This window comes from Lissotriton helveticus, chromosome 8, assembly GCF_964261635.1.
Source record: "Lissotriton helveticus chromosome 8, aLisHel1.1, whole genome shotgun sequence".
Lineage (NCBI taxonomy): Eukaryota > Metazoa > Chordata > Amphibia > Caudata > Salamandridae > Lissotriton > Lissotriton helveticus.
In genome coordinates, this window is record NC_136069.1 from 1,665,129,926 (window position 1) to 1,665,137,254 (window position 7,329).

General features: G+C 40.0%; 2 long non-coding RNA genes across 2 annotated transcripts; both read left to right on the forward strand.

The window, feature by feature from the left end:
* The first annotated feature begins 2,843 nt into the window (after positions 1-2,843).
* LOC144772128 (uncharacterized) lies at positions 2,844-3,217 on the forward strand. The gene is made up of 3 exons (XR_013599659.1): positions 2,844-2,902; positions 3,003-3,063; positions 3,157-3,217. It is a non-coding gene; the product is annotated as an uncharacterized LOC144772128 (long non-coding RNA).
* A 461-nt stretch (positions 3,218-3,678) lies between these two features.
* On the forward strand, positions 3,679-4,882 carry LOC144772129 (uncharacterized). The gene is made up of 4 exons (XR_013599660.1): positions 3,679-3,766; positions 3,889-4,076; positions 4,178-4,245; positions 4,681-4,882. It is a non-coding gene; the product is annotated as an uncharacterized LOC144772129 (long non-coding RNA).
* The last annotated feature ends 2,447 nt before the right edge of the window (positions 4,883-7,329 follow it).

Here is a 7,329-nt window from a genome sequence, read left to right on the forward strand (position 1 = left end):
CCTAACCTAAGCCTAGTACGTGGGAAGGAGTAGATGAGTTGTACTTTTAGTTAAGATAGTTTTTGCCAAGAATCTGAATCAAGAATTCTCTAAGGGTCTAATCAGCTCCGTACCTTGGTTATAGAATGAAGGAGGTCTTGTATCTCTCTCTCAGGACTCGATCTCCCAGCAACCCGCGAGGGTGACAGGGAAACACTGGAGCTGGATTTCTCGGCAGGAGAAAAGACAGCGTCTCTCTCAGTGCGTCAATGGGAGGGTCGGCTTCCTTCGGCACTCGCATCAGCAGGGCGTCGGGCAAGTAGATAGCCGATCTGCTCCAAACCACTGTGTGTTTGCTAAGGCAGATGTTGGTATATTTATACCTGGAAGGTGCCGAGTTTGACGTAAGGTTGGACATAAGACGTCACTAAGAACTTGCAGTTCTTTCAGGACTACAGGAGTTCTTGGACAAATCAAAACAGAAGCAGGGGGAATTCCCGGGCTGCTGGAGGCTTGGTTTGTTTAAAGAACGCGTTGTACTTTCTAGGAGTCTATGGGAGTAGCCTTGCCGTATTTGGACTGCATTGGCTAGGACTAAATATGGATATGATTCTTATGCCTTTATAAGGATATGATTTGTTATAACCACATAAGGGCATAAATTGGGACTATCTAAATAGGGTCCTAGATACGTTCACAACACCACGTGCCAGGAGACTTGTCAACAGAGAGCAGCTCCAGCACTCCATAATGCTACAAAGTGCATCACTGTCTCCCCCTGCTAGGGGCGCGTGCGGCAAAGCCCGGGAAAACACCGGGCCATGGGCAAGCCTGTTCTGCACTCGTCAGTGACAGGAAGGGACAGGGACACCACCTTAGCACTAATTGTAAGTACTGCATCCTCTTATTCATTTTAAACAGGATGTAAAATTGTATATTGATTTCAACAACACGGTTACTGATCCTGGTCTTATCTTAATGAAAATAAGCAATGCTTAAGAGGAAGGCATCAGATAAGAACTCAGGAGCAGGTAGTGTATTGAAAATCCTAAGACATGCAGCAGAAAATTGTACCCTTGATGAAATCAATGAACTCATCGAGGAGGTTGAGGGCCTGCTAGCCCCTAAATCAAAGGCCAAAGGGACAAACCAGCAAGGGAAGGAGAAAAGCTTAACGGGAAAAAACTCTAAATCCCAGGAAAGCATTGTTTCCAACTTAGACCATCCACCTGAGGCCACCTTAGCCACAAGCCCCAATAGCCAGAGCCCCCTATTGACCACAGCACACTCTCCCCAGCAATCAGCAGACCCTGCAAGCACCAAGGAAGAACACATAATTATTAATGTGGAGTGTTTTAATCAATATGCAGTGCTAGAAAATCTGGAGAACACGGAAAACAACTCCTCATATCCTATCAGGGGGAAGACACCACGAGGACACATGTAATTGAGGATACTGCAGGTTTGGATGAACAGTCGAATGAATTAAGGAATGAAATTCAAACCTTAAGGGAGAACAAGGAAAGGATGGCAAAATTAGTAAACGATAAGTTGAACACACTTACTGCTCTAGCTAGAGGGTCATCGAAATCAACGGAAGGTATTGACACTGGGTTATCTGCATGCCATCCGACAAACACTGGGACTTACAATCTACATGGAGAACAATGTAAATACGTGAATACTAAGCCCCGGGGAGATAATAGAGAGGAAAGGCTGCTGGCTCATATCATCCCTAGGCACGATGGTGTCGCTTCGCGAGATGAGATGTATGTAAAACCTACAAAGGTGGATATAAGCTTTAGACCCAATGATATGCCTATTATTATAAATACAAAGATGGAAAGAGTAAGGCAACTCCGACTAACAGTAATGTTAAACCCTTTGACCTTTTTTATGATCAATGCCCCTAAAATTTAGAGGCTCCACACTGAAACGCATGAGGCATTGGTAAAGAAGGTGATCCACTGTATACGTTACTAAATCTTGTGACACCATTCTTGTTGGCGAAAAATTTACCCTCAATGGCTACACCACCAATGCTAGCCATATGTGGAATTGCAAAACCTCTAATATTATTTATTTCATCCAATGTCCCTGCCTCCTGGGGTATGTTGGAGAAACCTCTAGGACCATTCAGGTACGACTGACGGAACATCGTTCCGCCATAAGGACAAAGAAGTTATTGGCGCCCATGGTGAAACATTTTTTAGAGCTAAACCATGGACCTGATGACTTTAAATGGCGCATATTGGAGAAAATCCATACGCCAGAATCCAAGGGCGGTATGCAAATCAGGAAAAAACGAGAGTTTTTGGGATTTTCGCCCTGGATATGTTCAAAAATGGACTAAATAGCGAAATCCCCTGGGAAAACGCAATAGGTTAAATCATCTTAGGGATTTTTTTTTTTTTTAAATTCAAAATATATATCTTCCACTGGCTTCTTGATGACCTTTGTTAGCTCGTCATATTTCAGTCGGGCCTTCTGAACATTTACCCTTCCAATGGTTTCTAAAGATTACTTACATCAATGCCTTTTTTATTTCATGCCCCGCCTCATAGGCAAGTTTTATATTATACCGCGGTATTTCCTTATTGCAGGTATTCATGTACCCCTTCTTTCTTTTTTGATCACGTGAATTATCGAATTATTTTTAAAATTTGGTATGTTTCATATTATTCTATTTTCTATTTTAAGAGTTATGAGAGACTGATAGTCGTCTTTGCATAGATCCATTTTTTAGCTCTATGCCCTATCCATACTCGTGTTACCAGCTACACCACGTGGTTTTCTAGTTGGGCCTTCCAATCAGCTAGGGGTATTTAAAGGGCTTTAAACCGGTGAACGTTTGTTATCGGTTTTTCATTTCCGCGTGGGACGCCGTTTGCTCCTGGTCATCTTCGGCCGATCACCATCATAGGTAAGCGCATGCAAGACCTCAGATGAGCTTATTAGCTTGTAACTAAGAACAGCAGCCGGTATATTTTAGTTTATCTCTCGTTTCCCCTCTTTCACTGTAGCGTCATGCCGGTTAATTCATTGATATACCAGGAGGTTAGATCAGCTACAGACACACCTCAGGTAAATTTCTCACATGACCAATAAACTGGTAGATTCCGTATTGCTACATTTGTATAATTCGCTCGTTTGAAATCTATACGTTCTATTTTGCAGCCTTGTGCTCAATATCTGACTTCCATCTACGAAACCTATCCAGTCATTCAGATACACTAGGTAATTTCATTGCGTGTGGGTTACATATAAGAAAATAAAGGCATCCACCCACGTTGATGGAATGCAATATCATCTAGTTTCTTGTGTATACCTAATATCTTTTACAGCTTTGTGTCCACAATTATACATGGAAAGGCCACATTCTCGGGTTCCTTTATAAATTTAGGTAACTATACTTATTATGTGTTTGTGCATGATAGGCATGTAAGCAGTAAATTCAACGTCGCGTTTGCTGGATTCGCTGGTGGGACGGCTTCACCATTCATGTTGTCCTACGCAATCGCAATAGCACTCTAACGCTAACTATATTTAGATAAGCGTGTTGTTTGTAATTGCAGCTTCACGTTCTGTCATGTTCTTATTATGTATCGACAAATATTAGGAAGCCACATTGGTTCTCTGCAATTCTCTCGTCATTCGAATCTTCCATATATTCATACAAAATGCTTTGTTTGAATTTGCAGCTTCGAGTTCCTTCGTGTTTTCATTGTTTATTCATAGACACCTGAAAACACCAGCGTTTGAAGAGCCTTAGTTAATTCAACCACAGGTACTATTTTTACTGGCTCTCCGCTCTCTCTTGAACTTATAGGCTGATTTATAAATCGTAATTCATCTGTAGCAATGAAGCTTGTTTTTCAAACTTTACATCCAGGTTTTTTCCACATTTAGCGCCCTAGACAACGCAGCTTCTACGTAAAGAGTGAAGCAATTTCCTGAAATAAGTCGTTGTTTTTATGTGTACCTTCGCTAGAAGAAGTACCTATTTAGCTCATTATAGCGAATCTGTTTCAACAACTGAGAGGCAGTCTACAATACTCGGAAAATAAGAAAATGAAAGATCAAACCATTTTATAAATGTGAGTGACAATCTAAATTTTAACATCTAAAGTTTAGACGAGGTTTTCTATAATATCCTATATGTTTATCATCCACACTGAATGTTTTTCACTTTTCACAGATATTTTTTATCATTCTATCAACAAAAGTCGTGTTCTTGTTATTGGATCCACAAAATCTACTTTTTTAGTAAGTATTTAATTAAATGGTACCTTATAAAAATGGCCCAGATAAAGTGAAGATCGATATTACTATAGCCTCATATATGTGAATATAAAAAGTATAAGACATGGCTCTAATTTTGAGGAGCGAAATAAACTGCACTTTATGTTCCTACCAAATGAACTGGTCTTGTATCTACAAGCCCTAACTATCTATACAACTCTAGGTACTCTTGATCAAAAATGAGCATTGAAATAAACGTCAAAAATAGACTGTATTTGTTGCATGTCTTTTCTTGTCTGCTATTAAATGAGAGGTTGACTATATTAAATGTTATTCAACTATAGGCTTTGCTATATGTCTAGTTAATCATGTTAACTGTAATTTTACTTATATGTGATACAATCAATAAGTTCTATGTAAAGTTTTTATTAAACAGTATTTATTGTACACTCTTTCCAGGCAATACGTGGCAATTCCTGAAGAAGGCGCTGGTTCGCTGAAACGCGCGTCGATTGCATTGTTGTGCCACATTTTGTGTTTCCTTTATAATTCTGTGATATTGTTTTATATATATTGATGTGATTTGGTCTAAATGGTCTTTTGATACAAATCTTTTAATGCAACATGTATTTTATATGTAACTATGTCAATAAAAAGCATAACCGTAGTTGTTAATGTGTTACCTCTCTTTCATGTCGTTGCACAGACAAGTTAATAAGAATTGCCTAGGTTGTTATTTCTCATATATTGTTTTGTCCCTGACCTAGGAATTTAAAGAATTTATACTTCAGGGGGTCCTTGTTACATACACTACGTTACAAAAGGGAACATAGAACCATAACAAGGGAGGATATAGTCAATGCCAAAAGATTCACAGCTGGAAATCAACAGGGGGACTATTAGGAGTGGCTTTTAGGGCTAGGGCCCTAGCAGAAGGTTTAATTGCACTTTAATTACGCTTAGACCAAATAATGACATCCAAATAACATTAAAACTAAAGCCCCCAGGCCCTATACCGGGCCCACCAGTTGAAAATAACCAAAATCCATCTCTATGTACTTGGCAGTCCAATTCTAGAGAATCTCGTAGCCCCATAAACACCTCTGATTTTGATTAACTTAGTGACGGCAGACTTGATCCCCCCCCCCATTATATCAAAAAGGTTACAGTTTACTGTAGTTTCAGGGACACTACCTAATGTATCTCCTACTGTAAGTTCTATTACAAGGCCCAGGGGAGCTGATACTCATAATAAGATAGAAGAACACTTGACACCACGGGGAGAACCTATTCATCCCACCATGAGGACCCAAAACTTGATAAAGGCTGATTGCTTAAATGTGCTATTGTGGAATGTTGCGGGAATCAAGTCCAAACTTCAAGACCCCGAGTGGCGTATGTTTGTTGACTCACATCATATTATATTTCTCCAAGAAACGTGGGCTATTTATCCAATACCTCAACCAGGTTTCTTGACTTTCAGTGAAAATGCAATCAATTGGACTTGTCCCCTGTAGTAACAACAGTCCCTACCAACTCTAGAGACTTACTCACCATAAAAATCAAAATTACAACTTGAACAGGTCCAAAATATATAGCCCCAGTGAATATATATATTAGATCAGTCCCTTTAAATGCCCAATCCACTACAGTAAATAAAATAGATGACCTGATGGGACGGTTCAACCAGAAAGCTTTAAAAATTGTAGCGGAATATATCAACACCCAAATTCCACCAATTGTCAGACATCACCCTCTGGAAACTAACCACATGGCATTTATTAAAACACCCTCAACACCCCCACATGACTATAAGAAAATAACAAAAATATCAAAAGTAGGTGCCCAAATTGTAGAACTAATTATTGATTATAGACTAAAAATAGCAAACCGTAACACGAAATCTGACTGCCCACCGCGCCCTACTTTTAAAAGAGTCTTAAGCACCTCAAGAATTGATTACATACTAGTGGACAGTGATCTATGGCCAGACCTACATGAAATGCAGGTTGACCATAGACTGGATAGCGATCATCAGGCGCTCAGTGCAACTTTTTCTATGGTTCCTTTCAGAGATGTCAAACTGGAATCTGTTGTAACTACATCCTCAATAGTCACGACAAATAACTTAAGAAATGTTAAATAGGCAGAACCGTTGATGGACGGAAAGAAAATGACACTTCCATACAATCTTTTTGTGCATATACTCTCCCAGGTAGACTTCACAAATATTCGCAATATTAACTTTGTTTCTATACATTGCGAACTCATGGACACACTAAGACCATGCTTCGAGAGGGAACAGAGGAGAGGTGCTTCCCTCCAAAAAGAAATCCCTTCCAGGTATACTAAAAGCTGCCAATTAGAAAAATCCTATTTACTGAGGGTTATTAAAAAGTGCTTAAGACCCGAAATTACAAAGGCTAGGAGTCATTATAAAACTGAATTACTCAGAGCTAGAAGGGAATGGGAAGAGGATCAATGGTTGTTAATTGCCGGAGCCTAAGAAAAGGGAGCCCACAAGACTTTCTGGAAGTTACTATCTGTTAATCCTTCCAATGCCAATCATTTAGACCCAGTAATAAAACCTGACACATGAGGTACTGGGTTTTTAAGAACCGGCACAGAACCGGTAACCCAGCGGTGTCAAGGTACACCCAGAGACCTCGAGTTCTTCCTGATTCAGACCACAGAAACTCAGAGTCTTCTAGGTGAAGTCAAGGATCGATTTTATTGGCTGCAACCAGGGTAACAAGTGTCCTAGAAGTACAACACACGGGAAAGTATATTCTCAGGAGACTGCTCAATTTCACAAAGTCAGGCTTCTCTTCTTATACAGAATTTTAAGCTTCAGGCAAACATTCTTGGTTTTATGGTGGATCATTGACATATTCTAGTATAAAAGAAAAGGCAGAGTCATGATGACATTTCCATATTTCACTTTGTGCTGCCTACAACAAATCACCCGGCAAGGCCCAACATTTCATCAGATATCGGCGGACCCCCAATAAAAACAGGCACCTCCCCACCATAAAGCAAGTGAAGCAAAAAGAGCAGAGACAGATGCGAGCAAGATACGGCAGGTGTGTGCGCTGAAATGGTTTTATG